The following is a 15,449-nucleotide window of genomic DNA, read 5'->3' as shown; positions in this document are numbered from 1 at the left end:
GCTAAATTGTCCCTTAGTCCCCAGGGATGTGCGGGTTAGGGTGGGATTGGCCGTGCTAAATTGTCCCATAGTGCCCAGGGATGTGCGGGTTAGGGTGGATTGGCTGTGCTAAATTGTCCCATAGTGCCCAGGGATGTGCGGGTTAGGGTGGGTTGGCCGTTCTAAATTGTCCCATAGTGCCCAGGGATGTGCGGGTTAGGGTGGGTTGGCCGTGCTAATTTGTCCCGTAGTGCCCAGGGATGTGCGGGTTAGGGTGGATTAGCCGTGCTAAATTGTCCCATAGTGCCCAGTGATGTGCAGGTTAGGGTGGGTTGGCCGTGCTACACTGTCCCATAGTGTCCAGGGATGTGCGGGTTAGGGTGGGTTGGCCGTGCTAAATTGTCCCATAGTATCCCGGGATGTGCGGGTTAGGGTGGGTTGGCTGTGTTAAATTGTCCCATAGTGTCCAGGGATGTGCGGGTTAGGGTGGGTTGGCCGTGCTAAATTGTCCCATAGTGCCAGGGATGTGCGGGTAGGGTGGGTTGGCCGTGCTAAATTGTCCCATAGTGCCAGGGATGTGCGGGTTAGGGTGGGATTGGCCGTGCTAAATTGTCCCATAGTGCCAGGGATGTGCGGGTTAGGGTGGGTTGGCCGTGCTAAATTGTCCCATAGTGCCCAGGGATGTGCGGGTTAGGGTGGGTTGGCCGTGCTAAATTGTCCCATAGTGCCCAGGGATGTGTGGGTTAGGGTGGATTGGCCGTGCTAAACTGTCCCGTAGTGCCCAGGGACGTGCAGGTTAGGGTGGGTTGGCCGTGCTAAATTGTCCCATAGTGCCCAGGGATGTGCGGGTTAGGGTGGATTTGCCGTGCTAAATTGTCCCATAGTGCCCAGGGATGTGCATGTTAGGGTGTGTTGGCCGTGCTAAATTGTCCCATAGTGCCCAGGGATGTGCGGGTTAGGGTGGATTGGCCGTGCTAAATTGTCCCATAGTGTCCAGGGATGTGCGGGTTAGGGTGGGATTGGCCGTGCTAAATTGTCCCATAGTGCCCAGGGATGTGCAGGTTAGGGTGGGTTGGCCGTGCTAAATTGTCTCTTAGTGCCCAGGGATGTGCGGGTTAGGGTGGGTTGGCCGTGCTAAATTGTCCCATAGTGCCCAGGGATGTGCGGGTTAGGGTGGGATTGGCCGTGTTAAATTGTCTCTTAGTGCCCAGGGATGTGCGGGTTAGGGTGGGTTGGCCGTGCTAAATTGTCCCATAGTGCCCAGGGATGTGCGGGTTAGGGTGGATTGGCCATGCTAAATTGTCCCATAGTGTCCAGGGATGTGCGGGTTAGGGTGGGTTGGCCGTGATAAATTGTCCCATAGTGCCCAGGGATGTGCGGGTTAGGGAGGGATTGGCCATGCCAAATTGTCCCATAGTGCCCAGGGATGTACAGGTTAGGGTGGGTTGGCCGTGCTAAATTGTCCCATAATGCCCAGGGATGTGCGGGTTAGGGTGGATTGGCCGTGCTAAATTGTCCCATAGTGCCCAGGGATATGCAGGTTAGGGTGGATTGGCCGTGCTAAATTGTCCCATAGTGCCATTGATGTGCGGGTTAGGGTGGGTTGGCCATGCTAAATTGTCCCATGTTGCCCAGGGATGTGCGGGTTAGGGTGGGATTGGCCATGCTAAATTGTCCCATAGTGCCCAGGGATGTGCGGGTTAGGGTGGGTTGGCTGTGCTATATTGTCCCATAGTGTCCCAGGGATGTGCAGGTTAGGGTGGGTTGGCCATGCTAAATTGTCCCATAGTGCCCAGGGATGTGCAGGTTAGGGAGGGTTGGCCGTGCTAAATTGTCCCATAGTGCCCAGGGATGTGCAGGTTAGGGTGGGTTGGCCGTGCTACATTGTCCCATATTGCCCAGGGATATGCAGGTTAGGGTGGGTTGGCCGTGCTAAATTGGTCCATAGTGCCCAGGGATGTGCAGGTGAGGGTGGGTTGGCCGTGCTAAATTTTCCCATAGTGCCCAGGGGTGTGCGTGTTAGGGTGGGTTGGCCGTGCTAAATTGTCCCATAGTGCCCAGGGATGTGTGGGTTAGGGTGGGTTGGCCGTGCTAAATTGTCCCATAGTGCCAGGGATGTGCGGGTTAGGGTGGGTTGGCCGTGCTAAATTGTCCCATAGTGCCCAGGGATGTGTGTGTTAGGGTGGATTGGCCGTGCTAAATTGTCCCATAGTGCCCAGGGATGTGTGGGTTAGGGTGGGTTGGCTGTGCTAAATTGTCCCATACTCCCCAGGGATGTGCAGCTTCGGGTGGATTGTCCGTCCGGAATAAAGGGTTACCATGCTCGGATGAGGAAGGAGGTGGGTTGTGGTGGGATGTTCTTCAGAAGGTTGCTGTGGACTGACCGGGTGCAATGGCCTGCTTCCACACTGTCGGGCATTCTGTACAATCATTTCGACTTTGCTGAGCAGGAGACAATTTCAACGTTTTGAGCTGACACTAAACTCAGAAGAATTGTAAAGAGTGCAGAAGTCTGAAACGACTTGGACAACTCATCAGAGCCGGCAGATCGGAGTCAGATCAGTTTCAATCAAGGGAAGTGTGAGGCCATGCACTTTCATTGGAAGAACATTGAAAGACAAAATAAAATAGAGGTCGCAAGGTGATGGTGGAGCTGAGGGACCAGGGTCTATACGTGTGCCAATCTCTGAAGTTGGCAGGACGGGTGCAGAGAGCGATTTAAAATAAAAACCTCTTGCCAAGCACTGAGTCCACTTGTTGCACAAACATTATCTGGAAGTTTCGAACACATTGGAGATGGTGCTGGAATGATGTACAAGGTTCTTTTGGGATTAGAAACTTCAGCAATGGAAATAGCTGGAGGAGATCTGATGGAGTTCCCAAAACCATGAGTGGGCCAGGCAGAACAGCCTGGGAGAAGCAGTTTCTGCTTGTGAAACAAAAGGGAGTTACTTTTAAAGTGGAATGTGTGTGTGTGAGTGTGTGTGAAAGTGTGTGCCTGTGTGTGTGTTTGTATGTATGTGAGAGTGTGTTTGTGAGTGTGTGTGTGTGTATGTGTGTCTGTGTGTGGATGTGTCTGTGTGTGTGTGCATGCATGTATGTGTGTGTGTACATGTGTGTATCAGTCAGTGTGTATGTGTCTGTGTGTGTGTAGGAGAGAGTGTATGTGTGTGAGTGTGTGTGTGTGTGTGTGTGTATGTCTGTGTGTGTGTGTGTCTGTGTGTGTGTATGTCTGTGTGTGTATGTGTGTGTGTGTGTGTGTGTGTGTGTGTGTGTTGTTATCACAAATGCCTTCCTCTCCCAAACCCGCAACTTAGTGATAATTCAGTCGTTGATAGCGGCATATTAATGAATTCTTTTGTCTTGCCTCTCTCTGTCCCTTTCTCCCCCTCTCTCGGTAAGCTTTACAAATCAGTCCTCCTGCTGTTCCAGCCACTGGGACTGAGCTGATTTTGAAGTCTGGAGGACAAAGACCAGCCCTGTTCTCAGCAACAAAGGGAGATTTCTTTCGGATTCTGACTGGGAGAAGTGTCAGCAGCAGAGATGAAGGTGGCTGTGATGAGGGAAAGTTCCTCGTGATTCTGGTGGGGGAGCAGATTAAATTGGATACTGATTGAGAATTTACTGAGGGGGAAACTGAGGGGAGAGACACAAGAGAAACAGAGGGTCAGGGAGAGAGAAAGACAAGGAGGGAGTGAGAAAGAGAGAGAACAGAGAGAGAAAGCCAGATAGAAAGAGAGGGAGAGAGAGGTGGAGAGAGTGACTGAGATAGAGAAGAGCGAAAAGGAGGCGTGACATGGGGAGTGAGAGAGAGAGACAGAGAAAGATGGAGAGAGAGAATAGAGGGCAGTAGAAAGAAGAGAGAGACACACACAAAGAGAGAGATATAGAGTAGAGAAAAACACAGAGAAAAGGGGAGAGTGAGACACACACAGACAGTGAGACAGGGCGAGAAAGAGAGACAGAGAGTGAGAGTTCACAGGAGGCGGGGGAAAGAGTGAGGGATGGAGACAGAGAGGGTCAGATGGATACAGATCAAGACAGAAAGTGAAAAATTGTGACAGAGAGAGGTCGAGACAGACAAAGAAATGCGGAGAGGGATGAGAGACAGAGAGGGAGAGACAAAAATGACAAAAACACCTTGGGGTAGAGATAAGGAGGGCCACACAGAAAGGCAGAACATGAGAAGAGGCTGATCAAATTTGCTGTTCTCTCTGTGATTTAGAAAGATGACAGGGAATGTCAATGAAGATTTTGAAGGATTTGATACGGAGGAGTGAGAGAGAGGCAGGTGTTCAAACTGCACACAGAATCGACAACACACAGGATGACAGGTGATCACTTACTACAAATCTGCAACTTAATTCATGCAAATGTTGGCAAAGCATTCAAAATCACAGCACCAACTATTGGGGGATATTCTGTAATTCAGAACAGCAAGATAAGTTCTTGTAGACATTAATATGACTCAATGTGGTGACAGTGCAGTGCTCCCCCAGCACTGATCCTCCGACAGTGCGGCGCTCCCTCAGCACTGACTCTCCGATAGTGCGGCGCTCCCTCAGCACTGACCCTCCGTCAGTGCCCACTCCCTCAGCACTGACCCTCCGACAGTGCCCACTCCCTCAGCACTGACCCTCCGACAGTGCCCGCTCCCTCAGCACTGACCCTTCTACAGTGCGGTGCTCCCTCAGCACTGACCCTCCGACAGTGCGCACTCCCTCAGCACTGACCCTCCGACAGTGCCCACTCCCTCAGCACTGACCCTCCGACAGTGCCCGCTCCCTCAGCACTGACACTCCGACAGTGCGGTGCTCCCTCAGCACTGACCTTCCGACAGTGCACACTCCCTCAGCACTGACCCTCTGACAGTGCAGTGCTCCCTCAGCACTGACCTTCCGACAGTGCCCACTCCCTCAGCACTGACCCTCTGACAGTGCAGTGCTCCCTCAGCACTGACCCTCCGACAGTGCCCACTCCCTCAGCACTGACCCTCCGACAGTGCAGCGCTCCCTCAGCACTGACCCTCCGACAGTGCCCATTCCCTCAGCACTGACCCTCCGACAGTGCCCGCTCCCTCAGCACTGACCCTCCGACAGTGCCCACTCCCTCAGCACTGACCCTCCGACAGTGCAGCACTCCCTCAGCACTGACCCTCCGACGGTGCCCACTCCCTCCGCACTGACCCTCCGATAGTGCGGCGCTCCTTCAGCACTGACCCCCCGACAGTGCGGCGCTCCCTCAGCACTGACCCTCCGACAGTGCCCACTCCCTCATCACTGACCCTCCGACAGTGCCCACTCCCTCAGCACTGACCCTCCGACAGTGCCCACTCCCTCATCACTGACCCTCCGACAGTGCGACACTCCCTCAGCACTGACCCTCCGACAGTGCGACACTCCCTCAGCACTGACCCTCCGACAGTGCGACACTCCCTCAGCACTGACCCTCCAACAGTGCCCACTCCCTCAGTGCTGACCCTCCGACAGTGCGGCACTCCCTCAGCACTGACCCTCCGACAGTGCGACACTCCCTCAGCACTGACCCTCCGACAGTGCGACACTCCCTCAGCACTGACCCTCCAACAGTGCCCACTCCCTCAGTGCTGACCCTCCGACAGTGCGGCGCTCCCTCAGTGCTGACCCTCCGCCAGTGCGGCGCTCCCTCAGCACTGACCCTCCGCCAGTGCGGCGCTCCCTCAGCACTGACCCTCCGACAGTGCGGCGCTCCCTCAGTATTACTGCTTTTACAGTGCACTACTCCATGTTCCATTGTCACAGAGTCACGCAGCACAGAAACAGAGCGTTTGGACCAACTGCTCCATCCCAATCTGACCCGGCCCCATCTTCCAGCATTTGGTCCATGTCCCTCTAATCCCTTCCTATCCATGTCCCCATCCAGGTGCCTTTTAAATGCTGTAACTGTACCAGCCCCCACCACTTCCTCTGGCAGCTCATTCCATACACGCACCACCCTCTGTGTGAAAAAGTTACCCCTCAGGTCCCTTTCCCCTCTCACCTTAAACCTATGCCCCTCTAGTTTTGGACTTCCCTACCCTGGGGAGAAAGGCCTCGTCTATTTATCCTGTCCTTGCTCCTCACTATTTTATAAACCTCTATAAGATCACCCCCTCAGCCTCCGACGCTCCGGGGAAAATAGCCCTGGCCTGTTCAGCTTCTCCCTGTCGCTGAACCCTCCGACCCTGGCAACATCCTTGTTCATCATTACTGAACGCTTTCAAATTTCGCAGCATCCTTCCTGTAGCAGGGAGACCGGAATTGAACACAGTATTCCAAATGTGGGCCTCACCAGTATCCTGTACATGACGCTCCCAGCTCCCTGTACTCAATGCACTGGCCAATAAAGGCCAGTGTCCCAAACACCTCCCTCACCGCCCTGTCTACCTGCGACTCCACTCTCAGGGAGCTATGAACCTGTTCCCCCCCCGCCCCCCACCGAAGGTCTCTTTGTTCAGTAACACTCCCTAGGACCTTCCTGTTAAGTGTATAAGTCCTGCCCTGATGTGCCTTACCAAAGTGCAGCCCCTCATATTTATCTAAATTAATCTCCATCTGCCACCCCTCGGCCCATCTGATCGAGGTCCTGCTGTACTCTGAGGGTAACCTTCTTCGCTGCCCACTATAACACCAATCTCACTGCCATCTGCAAATTACTAACCATCCCTCCTATCTTCCCATCCATACATAAACGACAGAAAGCAGTGGACCCAGCACCGATCCCTGTGGCACACCGCTGCTCACAGGCCTCCAGTCTGAAAAGCAACCCTCCCCCACCACCCTCTGTCTCCTACCTTTGAGACATTTCTGTGTCCAGTTGGCTGTATCCCCCTCTGTTCAATGTGATTTAACCTTGTCTGACAAACTTGTATAACATACTTGTGCATTGGGAGGCAGGAAGCTAGGATTTGTTTGAAAAAATGATGGCATTGGGGGGGCCGCGGTGGTGAAGTTTACGTGGTCCCTTTCAGAGATGATGTGCTTTTCTAAGCTTGAACACTTATACAGAGAAAAAATGTATCTGTACGTAGCTGAAGATGTACAAGCCATTCTGAAATGGAAACATTTATCAATTGGCTGTGTGATTGGAAGCCTTCAACATGTTTTGATGTTTTGGCAACTAGCTGGAATCAAGCAATTAATTAAACCAAGCAATTAACGATTGAAAGCCAATTAAATTGAAATCTCAGGAGCACAAAAGCTGACGTTTTGGGCCTGGACTCTTCATCACAGAGGGGGAGCTGATGAAGGGTCTAGGCCCAAAACGTCAGCTTTTGTGCCCCTGAGATGCTGCTTGGCCTGCTGTGTTCATCCAGCTCCACGCCTTGTTATCTCGGATTCTCCAGCATCTGCAGTTCCCATTATCTCTGAATTTAAATCTGATGGTTTTGACAATCTTGGATCAATGCTATTGTAAGAAAATTAATGTGTCATCCAAGGTATATAAGGAGCGGGTTTTTGAAAACCAGTGTGAGAGTGAACTGCCATCTGAGAAATACGCATTGAGCGCTCACAAAAAAAAATCAGCAAACTCGACAAGAAAACAACATCTATCCATGAAAGCTACTGCGGAATTTCTAGCTCAGAGTCCTCACAGAAGAATTCACAGAGGAAGTGTCCCCAACAGCAGGATCAGTGGAAGAAAGGCGTTTATGATTTGAGAGCAGTAGAAAAAATACAATTATGATTTTCGAATGGCACAGGTGTCTATGACTGGACTGACAGCTGAGAACACAGAGCATTCCAGGGGACAGTTCCATGAGGACTTCTGAGATCCTAAGTCATTATTTATTTTTATTATTGCTTGGGTTTATATAAGTGGGACTTGCATTTTGTTGGAATAGCATACCAGGAGAATTTTGTTCAGTTAGGGAATAGTTAGGAGTTCGGGGGGAATTGCTCACTTTGTTAGCAGTTTTGTTAATTTGTTCACTGTTAGTGTTAAATAAATAAATTGTTGCTTATTGCTTATGAGGTGAATATCAGGGATTTTGTTCCAATTAATCACTCATTCTGAACAGATTAGTTGAAGTGAGGTCAGCTTCTCTGAGTGTTTCAGGTTTAATTCTGAGAAGAGGGCTGTCTCCTCCTGCTGTAACAGATTGGGAGCTTCTGTTTTGATTTTAATTATCAGAGGAGATCAATACCCTTCCTAACAATTGCTAGCCAGACTGCCATGAGGAACCTTGCCGAATGCATTACAGATAGACAATGCCCACTGCTCTGCCGTCATCAATCCTCTTTGTCACTTCTTCAAAACGTTAAATCAAGTTAGTGAGACATGATTTCCCACGCATAGATCCATGTAGACTATCTCTAATCAGTCCTTGCCTTTCCAAACGCGTGCCGATCCTGTCCCTTCGGAATTTCTCCGACAATTTGCCCACGACCAATGTCAGGCTCACTAGTCTATAATTCCCTGGTTTTTCCTTACCTCCCTTCTTAGATAGCGACACCATGCTAGCCAAACTCCAGTCTGCCAGCTCCTCACATGAGGCTATCGATGAGACAGATATCTCAGCGAGGGGCCCAGTGATCTCTACCCTGGGCTTCCCACAGAGTTCTTGGGTGCCCCTGATCAGGTCCCAGGGATTCATGCATTTTAAGGCCTTCAGCACCTCTTTCTCCGTAATAAGGACATTTTTCAACATGTTGCTATTTGTTTTCCCCACATTCTCTCTCTCCTACATCCATCTCCGCGGTAAACACTGACGAAAAATGCTTGTTTAGTATCTCACCCATCTCCTGCACTTCCACACACGGGTGGCCCTAGTTATCCGTTTGTTGTTAATGTCTTTGTAGAATCCCTTTGGATTCTCCCTAACCCTATTTGCCAAAGCTATTTCATGCCCTCTTTTTGCCCTCCTGATCTCCCTCTTGGGTGTACTCCAGCTCTTATATTCCTCTAGGGATTCACTTCTTCCCTGCTGTCTTTACCTGGTACAGACTTCATTCTTTTTGTTGACCAGACCCTCAGTTTCTCTAGATATACTGCACTCCCTACACCTACCAGCCTTGCCCTTCACCTTAACAGGAACATACTATCCGTTTTTGAAAGCTTCACCATTTCCAGCCGTCCCTTTACGTGCGAACATCCACACCAACCCCCAAATCACCTTCTGAAAGCTCTTGCCTAATACCATCAAAATTGTCCGTCTTCCAAATTAGAACTTTAACTTTTAGATCTATCCTTTTCCATCACCATTTTAAAGCCAGTAGCATTATGGTCACTCGCCCCAAAGTGCTCCCCCACTGACACCTCACTCACCTGCCCTGCCTTATTTCCCAAGAGTAGATCATGTTTTGCTCCTTCCCCAGAAAGTACATCCACATTCTGAATCAGAATTTTTTTAATACACACAACAAATTCCTCTCCATCCAAGGTCTTAGCACTATGGCAGTCCCAGTCTATGTTTGGAAAGTTAAAATCCCCTCACAGTTATCTCCTTACAAATTTGTTTCTCAATTTCCTGCTGACTATTGGGGGGTCTTTAGTACAATACCAATAAAGAGTTCATTTCCTTTCTTAATTCTCAGTTCCACCCAAATAATCTCCCTGAGTACAGCTGTAATGTTATTCCCAATCAGAAACGCCTCTCCCACACCCCATTTCTATCCTTCCTGGAACATTAAGCTGCCAGCCCTGTCCATCCCTGAGCCACGTCTCTGTAATTTGCTATGGTATTCCAGTCCCACGTTCGAAACCATGCCCTGAGTTCATCCACCTTACGGGCTTCTTGCTTTGAAATAAATGCAGTGTAGTTTATCGGGGCCACCTCATTCTCTCCGCTCTGTTCCTGCCAGCCCTAACTTTGAACTTGCTCCGTTACCCAACTGCACTAGCTTTACACACACACACACACACACACATACACACACGCGCAGACACACAGACACACACACTCTCTCTCTATCGCACACACACACACATATACACACACACACACACTCTCACACACACACACAAACACACACTCTCTCACACATACATACACACACCTGCAGCTCAGTTCCAGCCCAGAAGAGATTCCAATGATCCAACAATATGAATCTTTCTGTGCACCAACTCCTCAGCCACACATTCATCTCCTCCATCCTTCGATTCTCCATCCCTCCCTCACGAGCTCGCGGCACCGAGACTAATCCCGATCTACTTTAAACCTCCTGCCTGATTTCTGATAGTTCTCCTCAGGACCTCATCCTTTTGCTGTCTTCTGGTATCGGTTCCAACGTGTGCAACAACCTCCTTCTGCTCTCTGTCCCTTTTCAGAATATTCTGCACCCTCTCTGAGATGTCGGTGACCTTGGCACCAGGAAGACAACACACATTTCTGATATTTCACGTTCAGCTGCAGAAACATCACTCTGTGGCTCTGGCTGGAGGGTCCCCTATTCCCAGCGATCGCCTGGAACCTGGTGTACACCTCGTTCCATTAGATCGAGACTCAGTACCAGAAAACTGATACAGAGTGCTACATCCCCCTGAGAGTCCCCGACCATCCGACAGTGCCCACTCCCTCAGTACTGACCCTCCGACAGTGCGGCACTCCCTCAGTACTGACCCTCCGACAGTGCGGCGCTCCCTCAGCACTGACCCTCCGACAGTGCCCTCTCCCTCAGCACTGAGCCTCCAACAGTGCGGCGCTCCATCAGCACTGACCCTCCCACAGTGCCCGTTCCCTCAGCACTGACCCTCCAACAGTGCCCGCTCCCTCAGCACTGATCCTCCGACAGTGCCCGCTCCCTCAGCACTGACCCTCCAACAGTGCCCGCTCCCTCAGCACTGACCCTCCAACAGTGCCCGCTCCCTCAGCACTGATCCTCCGACAGTGCCCGCTCCCTCAGCACTGACCCTCCGACAGTGCGGCGTTCCCTCAGCACTGACCCTCCGACGGTGCCCTCTCCCTCAGCACTGACCCTCTGACAGTGCCCACTCCCTCAGCACTGACTCTCCGACAGTGCGGTGCTCCCTCAGCAGTGACCCTCCGACAGTGCCCACTCCCTCAGTACTGACCCTCCGACAGTGCGGTGCTCCCTCAGTACTGACCCTCCGACAGTGCCCTCTCCCTCAGCACTGACCCTCCGACAGTGCGGTGCTCCCTCAGCACTGACCCTCCGACAGTGCCCGCTCCCTCAGCACTGACCCTCCGACAGTGCCCACTCCCTCAGCACTGACCCTCCAATAGTGCCCTCTCCCTCAGCACTGACCCTCCAACAGTGCCCACTCCCTCAGCACTGACCCTCCGACAGCGCCTACTCCCTCAGCACTGACCCTCTGACAGTGCCCTCTCCCTCAGCACTGACCCTCCGACAGTGCGGTGCTCCCTCAGCACTGACCCTCCGACAGTGCCCGCTCCCTCAGCACTGACCCTCCGACAGTGCCCACTCCCTCAGCACTGACCCTCCGACAGTGCCTACTCCCTCAGCACTGACCCTCTGACAGTGCCCTCTCCCTCAGCACTGACCCTCCGACAGTGCAGCGCTCCCTCAGCACTGACCCTCCGACAGTGCCCACTCCCTCAGCACTGACCCTCCGACAGTGCCTACTCCCTCAGCACTGACCCTCTGACAGTGCCCTCTCCCTCAGCACTGACTCTCCGACAGTGCCCACTCCCTCAGCACTGACCCTCCGACAGCGCCTACTCCCTCAGTACTGACCCACTGACAGTGCCCACTCCCTCAGCACTGACTCTCCGACAGTGCCCACTCCCTCAGCACTGACCCTCCGACAGCGCCTACTCCCTCAGTACTGACCCTCTGACAGTGCCCACTCCCTCAGCACTGACCCTCCGACAGTGCCTACTCCCTCAGCACTGACCCTCCGACAGTGCGGCGCTCCCTCAGCACTGACCCTCCGACAGTGCCCACTCCCTCAGCACTGACCCTCCGACAGTGCCCACTCCCTCAGCACTGACCCTCCGACAGCGCCTACTCCCTCAGCACTGACCCTCCGTCAGTGCCCTCTCCCTCAGCACTGACCCTCCGTCAGTGCCCTCTCCCTCAGCACTGACCCTCTGACAGTGCCCTCTCCCTCAGCATGGACCCTACAGTGGTCCGTCCCGTGCATGTCAGTTTGCACCATTAAACGCTGTGTCTCACGATGATATTTTGTCCCGTTAATAGTTTTGCGAATAATGACATGGATGTTTTGAGGTACGTGCGATATTACGGGGGGATTCGAAACGATATGTACCGTGATTGTTTGTTGATTCGCCGCAAACTGGAATGAGATATTTGAGTGTGAATATAACTGCTGGAAGATAATGTATAGAAATGTGGGGAATTTGCATCTCACAGTGTGTGGAATTCAATCCTTCAGAGAGGATGTGATGATGCTAGATAACCCACATTTGTGGATGAGGTGGGGAGGTTATTAATAAGGAAAGAATCAAATGGTGATGGAAAGTGGCTTGAATGTTGCGGCAAGGTCAAGTCGAGATAGTACTGAATGGCCACATGCCCGAGGGGCAGAAAGGCCTCCCCCAATACCTAACTCTGGCATTTTTAGGTCCTTATCAAGACTAACATGGCAAGTTTCCTGCTGAACTAAACCTGGCAGTGTTTGATCGCTGGGCACAGTGTAGAGGAAGCTTTACTCTGAATCTAACCCCGTGCTGTCCCTGTCCCCAGATTGTTTGATGGGGGACAGGGTTGAGGGAGCTTTACTCTGTATCTAACCCCGTGGCTGTCCCTGTCCTGGGAGTGTTTGACAGGCAAACAGCGTTGAGGGAGCTTGACAATGTTGTTCCGTTGACGCTAACAGGTTGAGCGGACGGGGTTTCAATCCCTTGGCCGCATCGCGGTCTGAAACCCTCTTACCTCAGGGACTGGGATCGTCTGTCGGAGAGTCGGTGCTGTGTGAGGAGCTGGGGTTCGTTCACACTATCAGCGCAGATCCCCCTCTCCCCCTGGTATCGCTGAAACTCTCCTCTCACTTCGATGTGACCGTCTGCCCGTGGCTGGCCCACGTCGAGAGCATCAACATGTGCAAAGCTGTTTTGTTGAACTTTCAAAGTTTGGAGAGTGTTGTCGAGGCTGCCTGGAAATGTGTGGGACGGCAGCGAGTGAGAGAGAGAGAGAGCGGGAGGACGGTTCACTCTGGATAGGCTGGGCAGTGCCAACTGTCAAAGTGGTTCAGGAGGAGAGAGGGCACTAGAGAGTGACTGAAATGTGAATCAGAGAGGCAGCGGGGGGGAAGAGAGAGAGAGAGAGAGAGACAGAGAGACAGAGCGAGAGAGAGAGAGAGCAAGAGAGAGAAAGAGAGCGAGCAAGAGAGAGAGGGCGAGAGAGAGAGAGAGGGAGTGAGAAAGAGAGAGAGAGAGAGAGTGTGATGGAATTTAGTGCCACTGTTTGAAAAAGACAAGTAGAGAGGAACACAAGCAACAGAAGAAGGAAGGAAAGGAAGGGAGGAGGAGAGACAGAATGACAAGCAGGACGAAACAGCAGTAGAGTGCGCAGTGAAGGAGGGACAGAGACAGCGGACAGCAAAGAGAAAGAATGACACTGAGGGAGACACAAACTGTGATAAAATTCACGCACACGGGGAGAGAAACAGGAACAGGGTGAGCAAGAGAAAGGCGGAGATAGGACAGACCAGAAACAGAGACGAAGAGAAGGAGAGCGAGATGAAGGAGGTAGAGAAGCAGTGAGAGACAGAGAGAGTAAAACAAAAACCCTCCGACAGTGCCCGCTCCCTCTGCACTGACCCTACGACAGTGCCCGCTCCCTCAGCACTGACACTCCAACAGCGCCCACTCCCTCTGCACTGACCCTCCGACAGTGCCCACTCCCCCAGCACTGACCCTCCGACAGTGCCCACTCCCTCTGCACTGACCCTCCGACAGTGCCCACTCCCTCTGCACTGACCCTCCGAAAGTTCAGTTGTAAGTTCTTTTGGGTTATATACAGAATAACAGATACCCCGGGAGGGAGTTACAGACTGGAATCTAATCGAGGGGTTCAGGGTGGGTTATATACAGAATAACAGATACCCCGGGAGGGAGTTACAGACTGGAATCTAATCGAGGGGTTCAGGGTGGGTTATATACAGAATAACAGATACCTCGGGAGGGAGTTACAGACTGGAATCTAATCGAGGGGTTCAGGGTGTGTTATATACAGAATAACAGATACCCCGGGAGGGAGTTACAGACTGGAATCTAACCGAGGGGCTCAGGGTGGCTTATATACAGAATAACAGATACACGGGAGGGAGTTACAGACTGGAATCTAACCGAGGGGTTCAGGGTGGGTTATATACAGAATAACAGACACCCCGGGAGGGAGTTAAAGACTGGAATCTAATCGAGGGGTTCAGGGTGTGTTATACACAGAATAACAGATACCCCGGGAGGGAGTTACAGACTGGAATCTAACCGAGGGGTTCAGGGTGGGTTATATACAGAATAACTTATACCCCGGGAGGGAGTTAAAGACTGAAATCTAATCGAGGGGTTCAGGGTGGGTTATATACAGAATAACAGATACCCCGGGAGGGAGTTACAGACTGGAATCTAATCGAGGCGTTCAGGGTGGGTTATGTATAGAATAACAGATACCCCGGGAGGGAGTTACAGAATGGAATCTAATCGAGGGGTTCAGGGTGGGTTATATACAGAATAACAGATACACGGGAGGGAGTTACAGACTGGAATCTAATCGAGGGGTTCAGGGTGGGTTATATACAGAATAACAGATACACGGGAGGGAGTTACAGACTGGAATCTAACCGAGGGGTTCAGGGTGGGTGATATACAGAATAACAGATACCCCGGGAGGGAGTTACAGACTGGAATCTCATCGAGGGGTTCAGGGTGTGTTATATACAGAATAACAGATACCCCGGGAGGGAGTTACAGACTGGAATCTAACCGAGGGGTTCAGGGTGGGTTATATACAGAATAACTTATACCCCGGGAGGGAGTTAAAGACTGAAATCTAATCGAGGGGTTCAGGGTGGGTTATATACAGAATAACAGATACCCCGGGAGGGAGTTACAGACTGGAATCTAATCGAGGGGTTCAGCGTGGGTTATATACAGAATAACAGATATCCCGGGAGGGAGTTAAAGACTGGAATCTAATCGAGGGGTTCAGGGTGTGTTATATACAGAATAACAGATATCCCGGGAGGGAGTTACAGACTGGAATCTGATCGAGGGGTTCAGGGTGTGTTATATACAGAATAACAGATACCCCGGGAGGGAGTTACAGACTGGAATCTGATCGAGGGGTTCAGGGTGTGTTATATACAGAATAACAGATACCCCGGGAGGGAGTTACAGACTGGAATCTAATCGAGGGGTTCAGGGTGGGTTATATACAGAATAACAGATACCCCGGGAGGGAGTTACAGACTGGAATCTAATCGAGGGGTTCAGGGTGGGTTATATACAGAATAACAGATACCCCGGGAGGGAGTTACAGACTGGAATCTCATCGAGGGGTTCAGGG

General features: G+C 51.7%; 1 protein-coding gene across 1 annotated transcript in view; it reads right to left on the bottom strand.

Moving 5' to 3' along the window:
• The window catches only part of LOC125449611 (ATP-sensitive inward rectifier potassium channel 10-like), a 55,762-nt gene extending 42,671 nt beyond the window's left edge, over positions 1 to 13,091 (bottom strand). Inside the window, exon 1 of the mRNA XM_048525454.2 lies at positions 12,816 to 13,091. The gene's annotated coding sequence lies outside the window, so the exon portion shown is untranslated. The remainder of the gene's footprint in view (positions 1 to 12,815) is intronic.
• Between the last annotated feature and the right edge of the window lie 2,358 nt (positions 13,092 to 15,449).

Source organism: Stegostoma tigrinum, chromosome 46, assembly GCF_030684315.1.
Source record: "Stegostoma tigrinum isolate sSteTig4 chromosome 46, sSteTig4.hap1, whole genome shotgun sequence".
Lineage (NCBI taxonomy): Eukaryota > Metazoa > Chordata > Chondrichthyes > Orectolobiformes > Stegostomatidae > Stegostoma > Stegostoma tigrinum.
Note: the sequence above shows the minus strand (reverse complement) of the source record. Positions and strands in the feature narration are given on the sequence as shown.